At 35.5% G+C, this 25,155-nt stretch overlaps 1 protein-coding gene across 2 annotated transcripts in view; it reads left to right on the top strand.

Annotated features, from left to right (window-relative positions):
- Positions 1-25,155, top strand: part of LOC144308202 (dachshund homolog 2-like) — a 530,849-nt gene that overhangs the window by 369,142 nt on the left and 136,552 nt on the right. The window lies entirely within an intron of this gene.

Raw genomic sequence — 25,155 nt, 5'->3', positions numbered from 1 at the left:
AAGTGTGATGCAGACCATAATATAAGTACATACCAGGTGCTATAAGATCACAGAGATGGAAGCAACTAAGTTGGTAAATTGGGTCATACACAGAGAGATGGAAACTTTGGAGCTTTTTATGTTTTTATGTTTTTATGTTTTGTAGACTGAGCAAAGGACAGAAGGAGAATCAGTGAAAAACACTCTAGGCAGAGAGAAGACTACAGAAAAACACTAATGAGAAAGAGCCTAGTATATTAGGGGGAATACCATTAAGTTCAAGAGACCAGAGCAGAGATCTCCCATTTGAGATAGGAGAGTCATAAATATGTTTAGAATAGAAAGGGTAGGGAAAAAGCAACTTGTGAAGTTAGCTTTTTATTTATCAGGTTTAGGGTTTTCTCTATAGATCAGTGGTTTCCAAAGTGTCTTTTTTTTAAAGATTTTATTTATTTATTCATGAGAGACACACAGAAAGAGAGAGGCAGAGAAAGAGGCAGAGGCAGAAGCAGGCTCCTGTAGGGAGCCTGACGGTGGGACTCCATCCCAGGTCTCCAGGATCACGCCCTGGGCTGAAGGTGGCGCTAAACCGCTGAGCCACCTGGGCTGCCCTGCTAAGTGTCTTTCAAGGACTTTCCTTACCTGCGGGCATGGAATTGGTAATTAATTCCATAATTCCCATTTCTGCTTCAGAATTGTATATACCTTAGTTCACATAGTATTTTGTTTAAAAAATTTTTTAAATGCTGTTTAGGGTGCCTGCGTGGCTCACTTGGTTAAGCATCTGCCTTCAACTCAGGTCATAATCGTGGGGTCCTGGGATTGAGCCCTGCACGGAATCCCTGCTTAACAGGGAGCCTGCTTCCCCCTATTCTCCTCTAACTGCTCTTGCCCCCTCTCTGTCTCTCTTTCTCTCATTCTCTATCTATAAGAAATAACTAAGAAATATTTTAAAAAATAAAAAAGCTGCTATAGATAAAAAGAAACACTGTTAAGGATTTGGGGGTTATAAAATGATTTTTTTAAGATTTGATTTATTCATGAGAGACAGAGAAGGAGAGAGAGGCAGAGACACAGGCAGAGGGAGAAGCAGGCTCCATGCAGGGAGCCTGATGTGGGACTCGATCCCAGGTCTCCAGGATCATGCCCCAGGCTGAAGGCAGTGCTAAACCGCTGAGCCACTGGAGCTACCCTAGAAAATGATTTTTTACACTAAGTATCCAAAAACAAATTCTGATACAATAATAAAGTAGCCCTGTGCATATAAAAGAATGTTGAGAGCATAAAAGTGCTGGAAATATATCTTGGTACTCAACATATGATAATATATTTCTTATAAAATGCATTCACAGAGCCTAGAAATAGTACCATGTAAATAATCAGATCCATGTCCTGATTTTGAGAGAATGTTAGATGAAAGAAAAAAGAATTTAAAAACTGCCTTGAAGTTAATGTACTCTTTTGTTTTCATTTTTTAAAATATTTATTGGAGTTCAATTTGCCAACATATAGCATAACACCCAGTGCTCATCCCATCAAGTGCCCCCATCAGTGCCCATCACCTAATCACCCCCAACCCCCAACCACCACGCTTTCTACCACCCCCTGTTCGTTTCCCAGAGTTAGGAGTCTCTCATGTTCTGTCTCCCTCTCTGATATTTCCCACTCATTCTTTCTCCTTTCCCCTTTATTCCCTTTCACTATTTTTTATATTCCGCAAATGAATGAGACCATATAATGTTTGTCCTTCTCCAATTGACTTATTTCACTCAGCATAATACCCTCCAGTTCCATCCACATCGAAGCAAATGGTGGGTATTTGTCGTTTCTAATGGTTGAGTAATATTCCATTGTATACATATACCACATCTTCTTTATCCATTCATCTTTCGATGGACACTGAGGCTCCTTCCACAGTTTGACTATTGTGGACATTGATGCTATAAACATCGGGGTGCAGGTGTCCCGCTGTTTCGCTGCATCTGTATCTTTGGGGTAAATCCCCAGCAGTGCAATTGCTGGGTCATAGGGCAGATCTACTTTTAACTCTTTGAGGAACCTCCACACAGTTGTCCAGAGTGGCTGCACCAGTTCACATTCCCACCAACAGTGCAAGAGGGTTCCCCTTTCTCCACATCCTCTCCAACATTTGTTGTTTCCTGCCTTGTTAATTTTGACCATTCTCCCTGGTGTGAGGTGGTATCTCATTGTAATTTTGATTTGTATTTCCCTGATGGCAAGTGATGCAGAGCATTTTCTCATGTGCTTGTTGACCATGTCTATGTCTTCCTCTGTGAGATTTCTCTTCATGTCTTTTGCCCATTTCATGATTGGATTGTTTGTTTCTTTGCTGTTGAGTTTAATAAGTTCTTTATAGATCTTGAATACTAGTCCTTTATCTGATACATGATTTGCAAATATCTTCACCCATTCTGTAAGTTGTCTTTGAGTTTTGTTGACTGTTTCTTTTGCTGTGCAAAAGCTTCTTATCTTGATGAAGTCCCAATAGTTCATTTTTACTTTTGTTTCTCTTGCCTTCATGGATGAATCTTGCAAGAAGTTACTGTGGCCAAGTTCAAACAGGGTGTTGCCTGTGTTCTCCTCTAGGATTTTGATGGAATCTTGTCTCACATTGAGATCTTTCATCCATTTATCTTTGTGTATGGTGTAAGAGAATGGTCTAGTTTCATTCTTCTGCATGTGGATGTCCAATTTTCCCAGCACCATTTACTGAAGAGGCTGTCTTTCTTCCAGTGGATAGTCTTTCCTGCTTTGTCGAATATTAGTTGACTATAAAGTTGAGGGTCCACTTCTGGAGTCTCTATTCTGTTCCATTGATCTATGTGTCTGTTTTTGTGCCAGTACCACACTGTCTTGATGACCACAGCTTTGTAGTACAACCTGAAATCTGGCATTGTGATGCCCCCACCTATGGTTTTCTTTTTTAATATTCCCCTGGCTATTCGGGGTCTTTTCTGATTCCACACAAATCTTAAAATAATTTGTTCTAACTCTCTGAAGAAAGTCCATGGTATTTTGATAGGGATTGCATTAAATGTGTACATTACCCTGGGTAACAATGACATTTTCACAATATTAATTCTGCCAATCCATGAGCATGGAATATTTTTCCATCTCTTTGTGTCTTCCTCAATCTCGTTCGGAAGTGTTCTCTAGTTTTTAGGGTAGAGATCCTTTACCTTTTGGTTAGGTTTATTCCTAGGTATCTTATGCTTTTGGATGCAATTGTAAATGGGATTAACTCCTTAATTTCTCTTTCTTCAGTCTCATTGTTAGTGTATAGAAATGTCACTGACTTCTGGGCATTGATTTCGTATCTTGCCACGCTGCCAAATTGCTGTATGAGTTCTAGCAATCTTGGAGTGGGGTCTTTTGGGTTTTCTCTGTACAGTATCATGTCATTGGCGAAGAGGGAGAGTTTGACTTCTTCTTTGCCCATTTGAATGCCTTTTATTTCTTTTTGTTGCCTGATTGCTGGGGCTAGGACTTCCAGTACTATGTTGAATAGCAGTGGTGAGAGTGGACATCCCTGTCTTGTTCCTGATCTTAGGGGAAGGCTCTTAGTGTTTCCCCATTGAGAATGATATTTGCTGTGGGCTTTTTGTAGATGTCTTTTAAGATGCTGAGGAATGTTCCCTCTATCCCTACACTCTGAAGAGTTTTGATCAGGAATGGATGCTCTCTTTTGTCAAGTGCTTTCTCTGCATCTATTGAGACGATCCTATGGTTCTTGTTTTTTCCCTTGCTGATATGATCAATCACATTGATTGCTTTAGGAGTGTTGAACCATCCTTGCATCCTGGGGATAAATCCCACTTGGTCATGGTGGATAAATATTGTTGGATCCTATTGGCTAGTATCTTGTTGAGAATTTTTGCATCCATGTTCATCGGGGATATTGGTCTGTAATTCTCCTTTTTGGTGGGGTCTTTGTCTGGCTTTGGAATTAAGGTGATGCTGGCCTCATAGAACGAATTTGGAAGTACTCCATCTCTTTCTATCTTTCCAAACAGCTTTAGGAGAATAGGTATGGTTTCTTCTTTAAACGTTTGATAGAATTCCCCTGGGAAGCCATCTGGCCCTGGACTCTTGTGTCTTGGGAGGTTTTTGATGACTGCTTCAATTTCCTCCCTGGTGATTGGCCTTTTCTGGTTTTCTATTTCTTCCTGTTCCAGTTTTGGTAGTTTGTGGTTTTCCAGAAATGCGTCCATTTCTTCTAGGTTGCCTAATTTATTAGCGTATAGCTGCTCATAATATGTTTTTAAAATCGTTTGTATTTTCTTGGTGTTGGTGGTGAACTCTCCTTTCTCATTCATGATTTTATTAATTTGAGTCTTTTCTCTCTTCTTTTTAATAAGGCTGGCAAATGCTTTATCTATCTTATTAATTCTTTCAAAGAACCAACTCCTGGTTTTGTTTATCTGTTCCACAGTTCTTCTGGTCTCTATTTCATTGAGTTCTGCTCAAATCTTTATTAACTCTCTTCTTCTGCTGGGTGTAAGATCTATTTGCTGTTTTTTCTCCAGCTTCTTTAGGTGCAAGGTTAGCTTTTGTATTTGAGTTCTTTCCAGTTTTTGAATGGGTGCTTGTATTGCGATGTATTTCCTCCTCAGGACTGCTTTTGCTCTATCTCAAAGATTTTGAATGGTTGTATCTTCATTCTCATTAGTTTCCATGAATCTTTTTAATTCTTCCTTAATTTCCTGGTTGACCGTTTCATCTTTGAGCAGGATGAAACCTGCTACCCTCCACGTGTTTGTTAATGCACCCTTGAGTAAACTTTAGTACCTTATCTATTGTGGAAAATCTGTAATATATATTAAGTTCCTGTTATATATAAGGCATGGGTGCTAAGTGTTGGGTTTTTTGTTTGTTTGTTTGTTTTTGAGTTTCTATCAATATTTTATTTAAATTCTAGTTAGTTAACATATATTGTTAGTTTCAGGTGTGGAATTTAATGCTTCATCCATCACTTGCATATAATATCCAGTACTCATTACAATACTTGCCCTCCTTAATGCCTTTCACCCATTTACTCTAATCTCCCACCCACCTGCCTACCAGTAACCCTTACTTTGTTCCCTATTGTTAAGAGTCTTTTATGGTTTGCCTCCCTCCTTGTTTTTATCTTATTTTATATGCACTTAATTTAATCTTCACTGTATATTTATGGATATTGTTTTCATTTTACAAGTGAGCAACTTATGATTCCTGAGTTTAAATTAATTGCATAAGGTCACAAAGCAAATGAGTGGCAGAACTGGGTTTCAAACCCAGGTCTTCTGAATTCTTTCCTCATCTTGGTGTTGTCTTATAGTGCAAGTGAGAACCCAGTTTAGGCTTTCACCTCCTCCTAATTTACTTGGTTTATATATTTCACCTTTCTTGGCACCTCCTTCCTTGGATTAGGGCCTTGGCTTTTCCTTCTACAACTTGGATTTATTGCAATAGGAGCCATCGAAAAAAAATCCTCAATTCTTATCCTTTTGCTTGCACCTAGAATGAGATGATAGAGATAGATAAGATATTGAGTGGGGAACGGTATGAGCACTTCTGTCTAAAAGACAGAAAGTAGAAAAAACATTAAACAGGAAGAGGAAGAACATGCCTAGCTCTACAGTAATTCCTCTCCTTAATTTACATTTATTTTAAAAGCCCAAGAATATCCTACTTCTCTATAGTCAAGTGTAAGAAGAAAAATGCTCTGTAAAACCAAGTAGAAATAATTGTGGGATTATGCATTATTTTAGATTAGACATACCACCTCACTCCTCCATTCACAAAGATAATTGTGAATTAATTCTCAATTTAGCTATCAGCAAGTTTCATATTTGACATTAAACTTACTATGCATTTCAAACTTAACTTTCATTAATTTTGTTTAAAAATAATTTTAAATAATTCAGTTGATATATTTTTAAGTTTTTATTCAAATTCCGGTTGATTTTTTCTGGAATTTCAAATTTTTATTTAAGATTTTATTTACTTATTTGCGAGAGAGAGAGAGAGACTGAGTGGCAGGAGGGGCAGAGGGTGAAGGGAAAGGGAGAGAGAATCCCTCAAGCAGACTGGCACTGAGCGTGGAGCCTGAATCCTATGACCCTGAGATCATGACTCAAGCTGAAACTAGGAGTCAGATGTTTAATTGACTGAATCACCCAGACACCCCTCAAGTTTTTACTTAAATTCCAGGTAATTACCATACAATGTAATGCTAGTTTTAGGTGTAGAATTTAGTGATTCACCACTTATACACAACACCCATTGCTTATCACAACCAGTTTATATTTTTAATATGGTCTATATGGGTTGAGATTTATCCTTGTTTTCCCCCAAATGATTATTGAAATGTTTTACAGTACTTTCGTTTCAGGTGCTTGTGTCTCAAATTTTTTTTTTTTTGTAAAGAAAGATAATGTTATACAGCTAAGTTTAATTTTACATACAACTGACTAATTATTGAAGAATCTACTGGTACCTCCTGTTTCTGTGTCATATGTAAGGAGAAGCCCCTTTAAACCCTGCTAAAATGCCCAAGTAATGGAACTTTATGTTTGTTTGTATTATATCTTTCCATTTGTAGCTTAAAAATGGGGACTAAAGGTCACAAAATAAAATGATCACGGTGTCTCTTTTCAGATATTGTGATGTTTTTGTACATTATATTTTCTTTAAATTGTTTTCTCCCCAGCAGTTATAAGCAAATGAAAGTGAAGAGGATTAGAAATGGTTAGGGCATTTTCTTGATTTATTTAAGAAGAGTTCTCAATTTACTTATATAACTTGACATGTACATCTTTATATAACAGAACCTGATTCATTCAAACTCCACTAATTCAGAATTTGAAATAATTCAGACAATGGCTACGCTAACGTTTCTAGTATTAATAAAAATATCTTACTTAGCAAAGCAACAAGTATAAACAAGAAAGAAATGTAGATGGGTACGAGTGTGTGCATTGGTATAGGGTTAAAATACTTGAGAGGTTTAAATTGACTTAGGTACCTAAAAAATACTTTAGCAATATCTGATTCTATACAAATAACCAACATATTAATTATTGATAATAGGTCTTTATTCAGTAATATAGGACCCATAGGATCTATTTTTGAAAATATTGCCTGATATTCATTTAGATATTACACCTATGTAACTATAGATAGATATAGTATCTATCTCTATTTCTATCGCTCTCTTTAGATAAAGATATATACACATACTTTCTTTTTAGTTAACACATATTTATTATAACATTATAGAACACTTAACACATATTTACTATAGCATATATAGAACATTATTATAACATTATAACATCTTAAAATGAAATTTGTGAGTTGAAGTTTTCCCAAATTTCACCCAGCTTTTTGCTTAGTTACTACAAAAGGATGATGTTTGTGTTTTGCCTTCATGTATTGAACTGCTTGATATTCTGAACATCTCATGTCTCTGTCTCTGTCCCTGTTGTTCAATTCATATCTTAATTACTGATAACATTAATGCATAATAATACTATTTTCTGGTATTTTTTGTAAAATCTTTTGGTGTATAGAGAAAAGAAGAACATTATCCCCTCATTTTTCTCTGCAGCTCTGTAGAAGTGCTAATATCCCTGGATCACACTGAAGGGATTGATTAGCTATGTAAACCTTTGAATTTCCCAAAAGATGACTACTCCCCTTTCTTTAGCTTAGGAAGCATTGCAAGTAGACAGATGTGGAATTTGGCTTGAGAGAGATTTAAACTGACAGCCTACAAGGAAGTAATATAGTGCCTCAGATGAAATTAGTGTAGTGTTCATTTCTTAAGAGGTAGCAGATTCTTCAGCATTTTTTTTTAATTCTAGCTCTATTGTGGCAAAATATTTTTAGGAATTTCAGCTGTTCTCCAAGGCCTTAGTGAAGACACCAGTCTCTGAACCAGTGAAGACAAAATGCCATTATAGTGGCTGCAACACTCAACTCAGGATTGGCAGAGCCATAAGTGGAGTCATGCCAAGTCTTGGCAGTGTGATATCAAACTTATGATATGATGGTAATGCCAATTAGCCTGATCACATTGCTGGAATCAGTGTCCCTTCTTTTTCACAATGCATTTCATATTCTAACTCAGTTTGGATGCTTAAGAAGTGGTCCTAGGGAGGACAGAGAGGTCTTAGGCTGTTCTTTTTTGAGTGTAAAAAGGAGAGATCAACCTAGGAAAAAAACAAACCAGCCTTTTTTAAAGATTTTTTAAAATTTATTTATTCATGAGAGACAGAGAGAGAGAGAGAGAGAGAGAGAGAGATAGGCAGAAGGAGAAGCAGGCTCCATGCAGGGAGTCTGATGTGGGACTCAATCCCGGAACTCCAGGATCACATCCTGGGCCAAAGGCAGGCACTAAAACTGCCGAGCCATCCAGGTGTCCCCAAACCAACATTATTGATGGTCGACTTAAAACATGTCTGTTTCTATGGCTGTCTTTGGGTTTTTGAATGAACAATATTGTAAAGCACAATTCATGTCACACAAATGGTAACTACTTCTATGTAATTACATTTTCTTTATTTCTTAAGTTATTAAGAGATCTATTATTTCTTTAAGTGTCTTCAGGAAGACCATTGTCCTAATAGGATCCAGAAGTTTAATTACTGATATTTTCTAACATAATGTGGAGTTTAGACTTAATATGCATTTTTTGTTTTTCTACTAAATAAAGCGCTTAACTATACCAGTTTGGTAGTAAGAAACCTATTCATTCTATTAGCTGAATCTGGAGTTCCCAAATCTCAATTTCTGTGTTAATGTTTTTTCCTGTTATAAATATTTTAACATAAAAATGTATGTACTCAAATTTGTTAGACTCCTGTCAATTACTTTTGTCCTACATGAGTGTCTCATAGTACAGAACCCATTGCTTATTTCCAACATAGGTAGAGGGGGAAACTTGGAATTTAAGCAAATCTTACAGGCTGATGGTGGTGGTGGTGGTGATGATGATGATGATGATGATGATGATGATGATAGTCTGTATAGTGTTTTTGTAAAGTACTTCTACATCTTTAAGGTGTCTCTACGTGTATGCATGTAGCTTAAGTTTAAGTTTAAAAAGAATGATTTTGGGGATGCCTGGGTGTCTCAGTGGCTGAATGTCTGTCTTCCATTCTCGGAGTCCCAGGATCGAGTCCTGCATTGGGCGAGCCTGCTTCTCCCTCTACCTGTCTCTACCTCTCTCTGTGTGTCTATCAGGAATAAATAAAATCTTCAAAAAATTAAAAATAAATAAAAAGAATGATTTTTAAATGTTTTTTCCACTTGATCTTTTCAGTAATATTGTAAGCTTAGCATTAATATTTCTGACTAATCGATGAAAAAAGTGAGTTTTCAATAAGTTAACTGTCTTGACCAATCTTAGAGATAGTGAACTGTGGAAACAGGTCTCTTGACCATGAATTTCTTTTTTTTCCCTTTTCAAAATTTATTTTATTTTTAAGTATTAAGTTAAATTCTAGTTAGTTAATATACAGTGTAATATTAGTTTCAGGTGTAAAATAGTGATTCAACACTTCCATATAATACCCCATGTTCATCACAAATGCACTCCTTACTCCTCATCACCTATTTAACCTCACCACCACTTACCTTCCTTCTGGTAACCATCAGTTTGTTTTTTATAGTAAAGAGTCTTGACCATTCATTTCAAAGCCTAGGTCTCTTGATCATTATTAGCATAATTTTACAAATACACTGAACTATATAGTTCATGCAAAAGCTTGGTATTGAAAATTTAAACTAGAAATCTTCAGGGTTACATCAGAACTACTTAAGTTAAGTATAAGACATAAGATGTCTGGTCTTTCAGAATTAGGAAATCCTAGAATAATCCATGTAATTAACTGTTGGTGACTGTGTAGCTTCTATAAAATAAAATGTTAATGTTTTCTTTTCCTTTTTTTGATTGTTCTTATAGTATTTTACAGTGTGGGGCAGCTAGTATACCTATAATTTTTCTTTCAGCAAAGCATAAAAATAATCTGAATGATTGCAACCCACTTATCTTGTAGAGAAAGGTAACAGTTATAAATCATTCCTTGTGACAATTCTTTAGTAAATTACCTTGATATATATGGATTGAATGAATATGTTTAAGTTAATGAGAAATATAAATATTACCAAACCACTGTTAGTCTGGCTGCAGTGCTATTTCACATTTACAGTTCCAACTTACCTCTATTTTGTTGAGAGGATCACTGATGACTACACACTTTCATTGTGATAACTGTGATACATACCACAGTGCCTGGCTATCCATCGGGTCAATCCTTATCCCCAAATAAGAGATCTTATGAAAATTACATAGTCACAAGCCAAAACTAGTGGATTATAGAAAAACACATTGGTCTCTCCAGAGCTCATCCCCCAACCTCATTTTCCCCATCACACAGAACTTACATGAAGTGAAATATACAACTCTTCACCTACTACATATGTCATTCCTTCAAGTGTCTGCTCTTTATGCTGACTTGCTTTTCACAGGGAAAAAGCATACATTTAAATAGTACAATAACACTTTCCATCATACAATATACCTGCAGGTGATAAGCTGCCTTGTCACTACTTTATTTTATTGGAGTCAGTGGATGGCTGTATTGAAATAACCCATTAAACTAAAGCATGTAGTTAGGAAAACACAGTAGTACCAATCATTCAAGGAATCCTACAAAACAAAAATTAATTTCCTATAATTTTCTATTAAAGTAGTAGAGGGTAATAAGATTTAGAATCTACAGGCATCACCTTCATATTGTGACCAGAAATGAGTAACAAAACATAGCCTTGATACCAAGTCTCTGACTTTAAAAAATCTATAGATCATAAGATATCCTGTCTTTATTAACAACCAAAAGCTGGGGTATAAGGATTGGTTACTGTAGTGGTGGTGGTGAAAATGTTTTTTTGTGTGTGTGTGACCTCTTTCCTTCTCTTCTTGCAGCATATATACTTTGGATCATGTTTTCAACTCATTTTGTCTATATTCAGTATAGGGAAAATCCTGAGAATTATCAAAATGACAAAAACTTTACATTTGTACACATGCCTGAGTCAGTGTAGCCAGTGCCAAATATTGAGCTTAAAAATATTATGAGTGTATGCTTTTCCTCTTTTGAGTGCTCTCAGTCATTTTAATGTACACATGAAAGTGCCAGGTGAGAATTAAAAAAAATATTTCTGTAAAATAAATCCGGGTTAGCAAATCATATGATGTCACTCTTATATGATCACTAGAAATAAAAATTAGCATTCTGAATTAATTTTTTTATAAATTTATTTTTTATTGGTGTTCAATTTGCTAACATATAGAATAACACCCAGTGCTCATCCCGTCAAGTGCCCCCCTCAGTGCCCATCACCCAGTCATCCCTATCCCCCGCCCACCTCCCCTTCCACCACCCCTAGTTCGTTTCACAGTTAGGAGACTTTCATGTTTTGTCTCCCTTTCTCATATTTCCCACTCATTTTTTCTCCTTTCCCCTTTATTCCCTTTCACTATTTTTTATATTCCCCAAATGAATGAGACCATATAATCTTTGCCCTTCTCTTTCCTTCATGGATATATCTTGCAAGAAGTTGCTGTGGCCAAGTTCAAGAAGGGTGTTGCCTGTGTTCTCCTCTAGGATTTTCCCACCCATTTCTTCTCCCTTCCCTTCTATTCCCTTTCGCTATTATTTATATTCCCCAAATGAATGAGACCATATAATGTTTGTCCTTCTCTGATTGACTTATTTCACTCAGCATAATACCCTCCAGTTCCATCCACGTTGAAGCAAATGGTGGGTATTTGTCATTTCTAATGGCTGAGTAATATTCCATCTCCAGCTCCTTTAGGTGCAAGATTAGCTTTTGTTTTTGAGTTCTTTCTAGTTTTTGGATGGATGCTTGTATTGCGATGTATTTCCCTCTCTGGGCTGCTTTTGCTGTATCTGAAAGGTTTTGAATGGTTGTATCTTCATTCTCATTAGTTTCCATGAATCTTTTTAATTCTTCCTTAATTTCCTGGTTGACCCTTTCATCTTTTAGCAAGATGGTCCTTAACCCTCACGTGTTTGAAGTCCTTCCAAACTTCTTGTTGTGATTTAGTTCTAATTTCAAGGCATTATGGTCTGAGAATATGCAGGGGACGATCCCAATCTTTTGGTATTGGTTCAGACCGGATTTGTGACCCAGTATGTGGTCTATTCTGGAGAAAGTTCCATGTGCACTTGAGAAGAATGTGTATTCAGTTGAGTTTGGATGTAAAGTTCCGTAGATATCTGTGAAATCCATCTGGTCCAGTGTATCATTTAAAGCTCTTGTTTCTTTGGAGATGTTGTGCTTAGAATATCTGTTGAGTGTAGAAAGCGCTACATTCAAGTCCCCAAGTATAAGTGTATTATTATCTAAGTATGTCTTAACTTTAGTTATTAATTGATTGATATACTTGGCAGCTCCCACATTTGGGGCATAAATATTCATGATTGTTATGTCCTCTTGTTGGATAGATCCTTTAAGGATGATAGAGTGTCCCTCTTCATCTCTTACTACAGTCTTCGGGATAAACTTTAGTTTATCTGATATAAGGATGGCTACCTCTGCTTTCTTTTGAGGACCATTTGGTAAATGGTTCTCCAACCTTTTATTTTCAGGCTGTAGGTGTCCTTAGGTCTAAAATGAGTTTCTTTTAGACAGCAAGTAGATGAGTCTTGCTTATTTATCCAGTCTGAAACCCTGCACCTGTTGATGGGGTCATTAAGCCCGTTCATGTTCGGAATTACTATTGAAAGATAGGAATTTAGTGTCATCATGATACCTATTCAGTCCCTGTTTTTGTGGATTATTTCTTTGGGCTTCTTCTTTCTTTTACAGGGTATCCCTTAATATTTCTTGCAGATCTGGTTTGGTGGTCACATATTCTTTCAATTTCTGCCTATCTTGGAAGCTCTTTATCTTTCCTTCTATTCTGAATGAGAGCCTTGCTGGATAAAGTATTCTTGGCTGCGTGTTCTTCTCATTTAGGACACTGAATATATCCTGTCAGCCCTTTCTGGCCTGCCAGGTCTCTGTGGAGAGGTATGCTGTTAGCCTAATACTTCTCTCCATAAAGTTTAGGGATTTCTTGTCTCTTGCTGCTTTAAGGATCTTCTCTTTATGTTTGGAACTTGCAAGTTTCACTATTAAATGTCGAGCTGTTGAACGGTTTTTAATGATTTTGGGGAGAGTACCTCTCTATCTCCTTGATCTGAATGCCTGTTTCCCTCCCCAAATTAGGGAAGTTCTCAGCTATGATTTGTCAAAATATACTTTCTGGTCCTCTGTCTCTCTTGACATCTTCTGGAACCCCAATTATACATAATTTCTTCTTTCCCTATCATTTATTTCCCTTAGCCTTATCTCACGGTCTCTTAATTGTCTTTCTCTTTTTTCCTCAGCTTCCTTTCTTGCCATCAACGTGTTTTCTATGTCACTCACTCTTTCTTCCACCTCATTAACCCTAGTCGACAGTGCATCCAGTTTGGATTGCAACTTATTTAATTGTTTTTTTTTTTATTTTTGCCTGATTAGATCTAAATTCTGCATTAAAAATGTCTCTAGAGTCCTTTATGCTTTTTCCCAGAGCCACTACTGCTTTATAATTGTGCTTCTGTTTTTGCTTTCTGGCATTGAATTGAATTCCTTTTTCTGTAACTCTTTGGCACAGAGTACTGTTTTTGATTCTTCCTTATGTGGTGAGTTCTTCCTTCTAGTCATTTTGTTCAGTGCAGAGTGGCTGTATGAGCTGGCTGAGTCAAGAATGTCAACAATGACCTAAGTAAATTCCACCCTAGATGATTCTGACAATGTCAGAGACTAGAAAATGAAAAAGATCAGAACAAAATAAAAAAAAGGACTATAAAGTGAAAAACAAATTTTAAAACAACATAGTAAAAAATAAAAGGTCAAAGAGCCCAAAGAACAAGAAAAAATTTAAAAAATAATATAAAGAAAAGCTAAAGAGGAAAAAGAGAAAATTTTAAAGAAAGGAAAAAAGGGGTACTGGGAGATGGTGGTGGTGAAGAAGTGGTAGCAGAGGGAGAATGTAGTGTACCTAAGGGGTCCTAGAGGGTGATCCTCTTGGTTCTGAGTGTATTAAGTTCTGTATGTTAAAAGATGCTCAATCCCAAATTTATATAAACCAACAATACTTATATAAAGCCCCAACATTGACCATCAGAATACAAACAACATAAAGGTGAGGGGCAGAATGGGAATGAAGGGAGAATACAATCTCACAGAATGAACCAGCGCAGTATTCCACTTGGTCCTGGGTGTGTGCTAGTCATGTTCTAGAAGGTATTAACTTCCACCATTGTAGAACAAAATGAGGCATTGAAAACAAAAAACAAAACAAAAACCCATATCTCATATACCGCCCATAATTAAATTGAATATGTTGAAGGAAAGCCAGAAGTGGAAATCATATGTAAGACATGTAATTGTAGAAATATGAAAGTCAAAAAGGAAGAAATTAAAAAATGAAGAGCTGGTAAAATATTGTAGATAAGGTGGGAAAAGAAAAAAAATATTGGGAATTTTTAGTCTGATATAAAAGCGAGTTGTAATGAAATAAAGGAAAAAATTATAAAAAGGAGGTGGAACCCTCTAGTTCTATATACTATATTCTCTCAATTTTCCTTGGTCCTAGAGCTTTTCAGTACCTCTTGGTCAAGAACTTGCTCTTCCCCTCTTCTTCTAGCTGGTCTTCTGGGGGAGGATCTGCTGTGCTGATTCTCAGGTGTGTGTGCCTGGGTGGAGATGTCCTGCTCCCTTCCAGGTGCTGGGCTCAGTGGGAGCTGTTTATCTTGTGAGGCTTTGAAATTCTCTGGTGGCCCCGCCTCTCCCAGGCACAAGGTAAAACAAGGAGGAAAACAACTATTTAGGTGGCTAGATCTCCAGGTCTGGAGTCAGCTACCCGCTAGTAACTAACTAATGCAGTCTCCCACTCAGAGTCTAGGTGCTCCCTGGGCAGGCGCAGGTGCACTGATCTGCACAGCTTGGGGGTACCCAGCAGCAGGAGATTTCTGGTTGTCCTGTTTCCTCCCTGCTTCCATCTGTCCGAGGGGAAATTCAGGATCGCTGGCTTTATCTGTTTGGGCGCCCTGGGATCTGGGGCCCTGTGCTGCTGGAACTGTGCTTCCGGGGACACAACTCCTGAAAGGTATGGGGCACAGCCACCTCTGTCTGGAGGCAGCCCGCCTAACTGACTGATTTTTGCCAAATGTCCAGAGGGCTGCCACGCTCCAGCCCTTTACAGTAATCGCCCGTGGGTTCCAGTGTGCTTTCCCCCAGGGCGCACCTCCTCTTATAGTGACTCCAGGAATCTGGAGGCTTCACTGCCCTTCCTGAGATCGTACCTGGTTTCTCTGCTAAGCACTTTTCTGTCCAGGAAAAATCCAACGCGGATTTTTAAAGCTCCCGCTTCTCCAGGGCTGGGCTTTTCTGTCCCTGAGGCTCTGGGTACTCTGCTTTAGCCCAGCTCCTTGCAGTGCCCCTCTCCATTTATTTGTTTGTTTATTTATTTATTTGCCTTCCTACCTTGTTAGAAGCGAAAACTTTTCTCTTTGTAGCTTTCTGGTTATTCTTTGTTTAAATATCAGGTTGAATTTGTAGATGTTAAGTATGTTTTGAAAGTTATCTAGGTAAGTTGGTGGGACCAGGTGAGTTGTGGACCCCCTACTCTTCGGCCATCTTGCCCTGTCCTCCAAGCGTTTCTATTTTCTTAGTAAGAATCACCTAAATAACATCCACCAAAAGGCCTGAAGGAATTCAAAGGTATCAGCTGACCAAATACATAAAAATGTTCCTGTTGCCCAAAGACTAACCAGCAAGACACACAGCCATCATCATGCCTCCTTTATGGAAATATATATGTTCAATTTTTTTGAAGAACCTTAACTGTTCTCCATAATGAATGTGCCATTTTATAAATTCTTATCAATAGTGCAAGAGGGTCTTTTCTCTACATTCCTGTCAGCACTTTTCTCTTATTTCCTTGATATTAGCAATTCTAACAGGTTGGAGATGGCATTTCATTGTAGTTTTGATTTGCATTTTCCTGATGATTACTGATGTTAAACACCTTTTTATGTGTCTGCTGGCCATCCGTATGTTTTCTTTGGAAAAAAAATGTTTATTTAGCTCCATTGCCTATGTTTTAATTGGGTTGTTTGATGTTGAGTTGTATGAGTTCTTTATGTATTTTGGATATTAATCTTTTATTAGATCTATTATTTGCAAATGTATTTTTATTCATTAGGCTGTGATTCCATTGTTGATGGTTCCTTCTCTGTGTGAAAGCTTCCTAATTTGTTATAGTTCCAATTATTTAGTTTTTTTGCCCTTACTTGAGGAGACATATCTAAAAAACATATTGTTAATATGCCCAACAGTTTACTTACTATGTTTTCTTAAATGAGTTTTATGGTTTCAGGTCTTACTTTTAAGTCTTTATTCTATTTTGAGTGTTTTCTTGTTTATGGTATAAGAAAGTGCTCCAGTGTCTTCCCTTTGCATATTAGCGGTTTAGTTTTACCAATACAATTCATTGAAGAGATTATCTTTCTCCTGTCATATATTCTTGCCTCTTTTTTTTTGTAGATTATTTAAGTGTAGTTTATTTCTGGACTCTGTTCTATTTCACTGATAGTTGTGCCAGTACTATACAGTTTCGATTACTATAGCTTTATAATACAGTGTAGGAGACTTTGTAGTGTAGTTTGAAATATGGGAGTGTGATACCTTCAGCTTTGTTATTCTTTTTCAAGACTGCTTTGGCTATTTGGGGTCTTTTATGGTTCCTCACTAATTTTAATATTATTCTAGTTTTATCAACAATGTGATTGGTATTTTGATAGGGATTACACTGAATCTGTAGATGGCTTTGTGTAGTATGGACACTTTAACAATATTAATTCTCACAATCCATGAACAAGTCCATTTATTTGTATCATCTTCAATTTTTTTCACTCATTTTTATTGTTTCCAGTGTACAGGCCTAACATCTCCTTAAGTTTAATTTTAGTAAGTTATTGTTTTGATATAATTGTAAATGAGCTGTTTTAAAAATATTTCTTTTTGATAGCTTATTATTTTTTATAAGTACAACAAATTTCAAAGTACAAAATATTTCTTTTTGATAGCTTATTATTTTATATAAGTACAACAAATAACAAAATTATATTAATTTTGTATCATGTAATTTTACTGAATTCATTTGTTAGTTACAGTATTCTTTAAGTAGAGTATTTATGGATTTCTATATATAGAGTCATGTTATCTTAAAATACTGACAGTTTTGCTTCTTCTTTACTAATTTGGATAATTCTTATTTCTTTTCCTTATCTGATTGCTGTGGGTAGGACTTCCATTACTATATTGAATAAAAGTGGCAAAAGTGGGCTTCCCGGATGCTGCTTGGTGGGTCATTCAGTTGAGTGCCCAACTCTTGGTTTTGGCTCAATTCATGATCTCATGGTTCTGGGATTAAGCCCCATGTTAGGCTCTGTGCTCAGAGCACAGTCTGCTTCAGATTCTCTTTCTATCTGTCTCACTCACTCACTCTTTCTCTCTCTCTCTCAAAAAAGTAAAAATCTTTTTTTTTTTTTTAAAGTGAGTATCCTTAACTGGTTCTGGGTCTTATAGTAAAAGCTTTCAGATATTATTTCTTCAAATAACTTTTCTGCCCCTTTCTCTCTCTTCTCCTTCTGGGATTTCTATAATGCAAATATTAGTACACTTGATGTTGTTCCAGAGTTCTTTGAAACTATTCTGATTTTTTAAAGATTCTTTTTTTTTCTTTTTGCTGACAGATTGGGTGATTTCCTTTGCCTTGTCTTCCAGGTTGATGGTCTGTTCTGTGTCATCTAGTCTGCTGCTAATTTCTTCTAGTGTATTTTTCATTTCAGTTATTCTATTCTTTATCTTTGATTGGTTATTTTCTCTTTGTTGAAATTCCATGTGATCATTCATTCTGGTCACCAGTTTAATAAGCATTGTTATGATCAATACTTTGAACTCTTTATCAGAGAGATTGTTATCTCCATTTCATTTAGGTTTGTTTTTGTTTATTTTTCTGAGGTGGTGTCTTGTTCTTTTATTTGGGACATATTCCTTTCCCTCCTCATTTTGCCTCATTCTCTGTGCTTCTATGTATTATGTTGTTCAGCTACATCTCCTGGTGCTGAAGGAGTAGCCCTATGTAGGAGGTGTTCCTTGAGGCCTAGAAGTGCACCCCTGCTAGGTCACAAGGATCAGGCATTCCAGGAGTGTCTCTTTGCGGACTGCATACAATCTTTGTTTTGGCTGGGTTGAGTTCTGTGGGTGTGCCTGTGGGCACAGCTAGCCCCCAGCATGTCTGGTTTTGAGACCTAGCTATGACTGTTACAAGCACACTGGTGGGTAGGGCTGTTCCTCCCCACCTTCCATGGTGGAAGCCACATTGGGGGTAGCATGTGGCGTGGGTCCTGGCTGAGGCTGCCTACAGGGTGTGGCAAGGTGTGATTTAACAATGATTTAAAATTTTTATTGAATTTTGTTAAGTACACAGTGAATGAGTTAAAAAATATATGTGAAAAAGATGAAAAAGAAGTAAAAGCTTTTTTCTCTTTTATATTCTTTCAGGTATAAGTTAAAAACACAGCCTTTCTTCAGGTTAATTTTTGTGTTATGAAGGCTTTTTTAAACTAAGTCTAGTCAGAAATAACACTTCTATTTTATTAAGTCTACATTTGACATTACTGGTATATTCTTAAGAACAACTAATTGGACTAAAATGTACTTGAATATCAAGATGTGTAATTTAAATTTTCCCTTTGCAAATTAATTTCCAAGTATAATTTTTGGAGTAAAGACATACATTAAGTATAGGTATTAATCAATAAGGACTTACCTTTAATAAATGACTAGATTTATGCTATTATAGTCTTTAATCATTAGTTTCTTCAAAAAGTATTATTTTTCAACAAATGATAAGGCTTATTTTCATAGCTTAAAGTGTGTATGTATGAAAATAATTATCATAATATTTGTATTGAATATTGGAGTCTGGAGTCTAATGGAGGTCACCTTTGAATTCAAAATTGTATAAACATGATTATATTAGTACTTGAATGTTGCACATTTCTTAGGAATACTGAGAAAATCATATTGAAATATCTATTTGGATCCTTTTATACTTAAATGAAGCATTTGAAGACTACTGAAAAGTATTAAAGACAATACAGAGATAATAATTTTGATTGATTTGATTTTAAATTCTTAGAACTTTTCAGTATCTGATAAAAGAAAATTGAATTTAATCTATGGAAAATGAATATGTTTGGTTTTTCTCCTTCATGACAACTAGTGGAAATATGTTTGTGTAACCTAAATGTAGAAGTCAAAGATTCTAGGAGTAAACTATTAGATAGATGAAATGAAATATTCTGTAGAATAATTGATAGCTTTTTTAACTGTGTAACTTATCAATGAAAATCCTTATTAAGTGCAAATGAAAAAAAAAGTCCTGTATTTTTCTTCTTCAAACCAGGTCCATATTGTGATGTCCTTGTGCCATTATCAGGTATCAACAAACTGATAATGTTTTTCTTCCTAAAGGGAAAATAAATTCCTGGATCCAGAGATTTTTACTGATAAAAAGTTGGCTATGGGTAATGCTGTCTGCTTTCACTTTATCAGAATTACAAGAGAAAAATGCTTCATGAAGCGATCAGTGGTGAATTCCCTCATTAAGTGTTTGCCACTAAAACCTGGTTAAAACTTAGACCATTGTCATGAAAACTATTGAGTATTATGTGAGGGAAATTATCCAGTTATTGTGTATTTGCTAAGATTAATTCCCAGAGGTCTGTTTTACATAGAATATATGTCTTTTGCCACAAGTTCTTAAAAAGTGAAGGGGCGAAGTAGGAGGTGAAAGTATGGTTTCAGTATCCTCTGAGGGGCATCAAATGAAAGATTTGTTCCTCATTAAACAATTTACTGATGTTTCCCACTAGATTTTGATCTGAACACTTGTTAATCCCAAAGCTCTGACAAGCAAGGCCTGCAGAATTAGGCCAACCAATGCTACAAATATTTAGTGTACATTAAGTGGTAATCATTACTTTCTAGTCTATTATTAGATTAACTTCATAGGGATTGCTTTTTTTTTCTCCTGGGAGTTGATACATAAATGACATGCTCTACCCTCCAATAAATCTAATAGCAGAGTGAATGTAACGTGATGTTCATAGCCCTTGGTCCCATGACAGATTACTTTTGATTGCTACAGGAATTTGGAGCAGCATGAAACCATTAAAATTTAAAAGCATCACTGAAAAAAAAATAAAAGCATCATTGAAATGTTACAACATACCTGACTCATACTGATTATTTCTGATTCTGAGTTATGTTCAGTTTTTTTTTTTTGCCTGATGGTCTCAAATATAACTCTGTAAGTAGCTTAGGAAACTGATTGTAAATAATCAATTGAGTTGATAAACAATTTTACTACAAGGCATAAGAATAATGGCTCTGTGCCTTGAGGATTTTTATCATTGCTAAATGTCACTAGGGAGAATTCTTGTCAATACTGCTTAACTATGTTAAGACTTCCTTTTTCTCTTATGAGTTACATTAGAAAGGCATTATATTAGATGGCAAGTCTCTTCTACAGGAAATTAATATATTCTTTCTGTAGCAAAACATTTTTTTGTTTCAGCAAGTCAATAGCTTGTGTTTTGTGTTGATTTTTCCTCCTTGCCTCAATATATGAGTTATGATTTTTTTCCTGATAGTGTCAATCCAATCTATATATTATTTCTAATCTTGTAGAGAAAGTTTATATAAGTGCTTAGTAGAAAATGGGATCTGAGCATGCTTTTTCCAGGTTTCAGAACTTTGAAGTTTTTTACTTTTGCAGGCCTGGTCTCAAGTGTTTCCTGATTCATTTTCAGTTTAACTATGTGTTAAAGCTAGGGTGATTCATTTTCCTGGGCTATTCTTGGTCTATGCTTCTTCTGATGCCCTGTCCACTTTGGTGTTCCATCACTTTCAAAAGTGCCTTTGATTGAAAATTAAATTATATAGTTACCTTAGTTATTAAACCATCCAATCTTTATGTGAGTAAATTTATCTTAGTGTCTTTTGGAGCTCACCATGTATAGAAATGAATTCTAACATTGGTTCTCTCCCTTTTATAACCAATACATCTCAACATTTTTTTTTACTATAAGAGAATAAAGAGGCATATTATACATAGCAGGCCACCTCATTTCAGGTACTTTTTTATGGAGACAATTGGAATGCTAAACTGGGTCTAAAAAATTTAAAATTCCTGTACCCACCATTGATCCTTACCCTTTACAGAGCTAACCTAGCTGTAAACTAGCACTTTAAGTACCCCAGTTTTTCTCTATATTATCATAATATGAAGCACTAAGACATATGTAATTATATGTTTCTATTCATTGTATTAGGAACTAGCATTATTACAAAACACACCAGGCAACACAACTAATGAGGGAGCTAAGGATGAGTCTTTTCTTAGGAAACTTTAAAATGCAAACTCACTTTGAATAGTTTAAACAGAAATTTTGAACATTTTAAGAATTCACAAGTAACAGTGCAATCCATGCTATGAAAATGCGTGGTATGCTTGACTATAGCTTCATCTGAAGTAAAACGTTCTATTATTGATTGATAAATGCCTTCATTAATTTAAAGCAAGATTTGTTATACACAGAATCTAAAGCTAGAGCATATCTAATATAATCCAATGTTGTTGTTTTTTTCATAATAAACTTTTTTGGCTTCTATATTCAGAATATAGTAGTTTGACAGCATTGACAGTCTCATAGGAAAACAAAAAATTTCCTAACATAATGATGTTTATTGTTATTTATGTAGTACATTTTACTAACTAAATATACAAATTATACACTGTATGGTATATAATCAGGGAGGAACAGATACATTTAAGGAACAGAATTTATTTCAAAGAGAGAAAAAATAAATTTACATAACAATGGTAGATAAGTAGACATTTAGTAGATAGGGAGAAAAGCCTAGTAGGTAGGTAACTTTAGAAGTCAAATGAATATGGTTTCTCACAGCCAATCCTAAAGGTCAAATATGATGAATGAAACACTGATTCTTATTTTCAGGTTGCTTAGATTTCTCTGGTAACAAATAGCCTTTCCTGATCATCAGTTAAAAAATACTTTTTAACTATGATTTCCAAGCATAAATTATTCGTGAATAACAATAAAGAAAAACAACACATGTTTGACTACTGAGGTCAGAGTACCTCATTCAGTGACTACTTAGGACAATTTTTTTGTTTGACAATGTGATTTCAAACTGAAACAATTTTGTGTGTGTGTGTGTGTGTGTGTGTGTGATAAAATCTTTGATTTCTGTAATGCATCTAATCTGGAAACATTTAATGATGGGTATATTTTGTATTACATAATGGTTTCATAAATGAGAAGTTAATATAATTGCTTTGATGCTTTAGTTGAGTTTGTTGTTTTCATAAGTGGAATGATGTGACAGCATCAGCCAGAGGCATTCTGTATATTACAGTAATAATAATAATAATAATATACAAAGTGTAGCCATCCTCTTATTAGAAGTGCATTTTCTGCTTTACTCAGGATTTTAAATGATCAATACACTTTATTATTAAAATTTTTGTCATGTACATACTAAAGATGAAAATACTGTATCACATGGAAAGTTCTACTTTTGAACAGCTTTTTTATAAGGGCATTATTAGCATACAGTAATAGTCTTTTATGATAGAAATGATGCCAACATATTATTTTACTTATGAATTATAGACTGGGATGCAGCTGAACAAGAGGAAGAAGTTATATTAGCTTCTACACAACTTATAGAGTATACTTCTTATAACTTAGAAAGTATCATGATATTTCTTTTCTTCTGAGACATTTATGGCAGCATGATGCTCTGGAGTGAGACTCGATTGGGTCCTAGATAATGACGAATTAAGTGCCACTTCTGGTAAATTATATTTATTTTCTCCCAGGAATAGATTTCTCATCTGTAAGATGTCGTGCTTGCCCTGTTCATCTGTTAGGTTGCAATAAGGTGCAAATGAATGGATGAAGTGTATGTGAAAGTGTTTTGAATGATGCAAAATACTGTATGTAGTACTATTCTTATTGTACTTTGGTTTTCTTTACTTTTTGGTCAATGTTTTAATATTAATATAGCATATATTATGCAACTAGGACATAGATCCCTTGTAATGTGAAGGAAAATATTTTGACTTTGTGGATATCATAGACTAATTCATGAGCTGAATAATTTTTTTATTAAATATATTTCATTACCACCAAAAATGTCTTGTTTATCCAGTGTTTTTAACCCAGATGGCTAATAACACATGAAATAAATCTTCTACACACCTGCCATGTAACAGTTTCCTCATGCTATAGCATAATATCCTAAGTAATACTAAAACATGTTTCTAATAACTTCAAAGCTATCCAAAAATGCCATTCTTGCTGGTAACGTTTTATTATTTGTAATTTTGGGGTTTGCCTATATTAAGTATGAATTAAATGAGTTTAATAGAAAGGAATGCCTTTCCATATATGAAAAATACACTTTGAAGCTCACATATGCTCTCAGGAGTTAATGTTTTCAATATTTACAAGAGCAAATAATTCTGGAAATGACAAGTTGTATGTATACTATTAGTTGGGCACTCAGCCACCATTTGGAAAATGTCTTCTGATTTCTATCATCCTATAATTTACTCCAGTAAAAATTAAAGCATAATTTGTAACTTTGAGAGGGAAAAATGCTAATAGAGACCAAGTAACAAAAGTGTAATTTAGCAAAACTATTAATTTTAGTTTTTTAAACTATTATAAGCCTATTATTTAAAAATTACTTCAGTATTTAAAAGGCTAAAAAATTGTGCTGGGTGTCTTCAAATACATTTTAATTCTCATTTTCCATTGCTTAAAATGTGATAAAAATTTATAAATTAAAAACCAAAATTAATTTAATAAACTCCAATCGAATGTTTTTACCTTTCTGTATACATTTTTAAGTGCATTGTAAAATCTTCAGAGCTAGTGACAGTGGCTAATGTGTCCACCTCCTCCCCCAAATTTAATGCAGCGTGAGGGAAAATAATGCTGATGTGTGAAGCACTTTATTTTCAGTTTTTTAAACCAATATGCTTACTAAGTTAATACAACTTTGACTCCTGCATCTATGATATCTGAATCAAATCTGATTAGCATCATATCCTAACCAATACAGAAACTGTGATTTTTGCAATATTTCTTTTGTCCCACAGGCTCCCAAAAAAGTAAGTGATAGTAAATGACTGAGGAATTTGCCAATTTTTAAAGGCATCTTTTCCATATGTTTAGGATGCCTTTATTCATTTTGACAATAGAAGTTTTACAGAATCCTGTAAATTAGGAATTTGCAATCACTCATGTGGTACATAATGCCAAACTCCAGTGGTGGAGTATGGGGTGATGGAAGCCCACAACAAAGAGACTCCTATGTTTTATACAAGTAAGCCATTCAATAGGGGCAGGTAATTGTGGGGGAGAGGGAACTCATTAATAGATTGAAAGAAAATTGTTGCCTGCTCAGGAGTCAGAGTAGGCAGTTCTTTTTAACTTTCAAAGATATATAGTCATTCTTAGTTATTTTAGGCTGCTTTAAAATACAATAGACAGGGTGGCTTAAACAACACACAGTTACTTCTTACAGTTTTGGATGCTGGGAAGTCCAAGATCAAGGTGTCAGCAGATCAAGTTCCTGGTGAGGGCTCTGTTCCTGACTTGCACACAGCTGCCTTTTCATTGTATCCTCAAATGGACAAGGGAGATGAGAGAGACAGAGTGAGAGAGGCAGAGAGAAAGACAGACAGACAAGCAGAGAGAGAGAGAGAGAGAGAGAGAGAGAGAGAGAGATCTTTCCCCCTTTTTCAAGGATACCAGTTCCTTCATGGGGTCCACTTTCACGACCTAATTACCAAAAGAAAGCTGCATCTCCAAATACCAACACTTTGGGGCTCTGGGGATTTGAGATGGACACATTCAGTTCACAGCAGTCATGTAACAGAAA

This window comes from Canis aureus, chromosome X, assembly GCF_053574225.1.
Source record: "Canis aureus isolate CA01 chromosome X, VMU_Caureus_v.1.0, whole genome shotgun sequence".
Lineage (NCBI taxonomy): Eukaryota > Metazoa > Chordata > Mammalia > Carnivora > Canidae > Canis > Canis aureus.
This window is presented reverse-complemented; position numbering and strand designations above follow the sequence as displayed.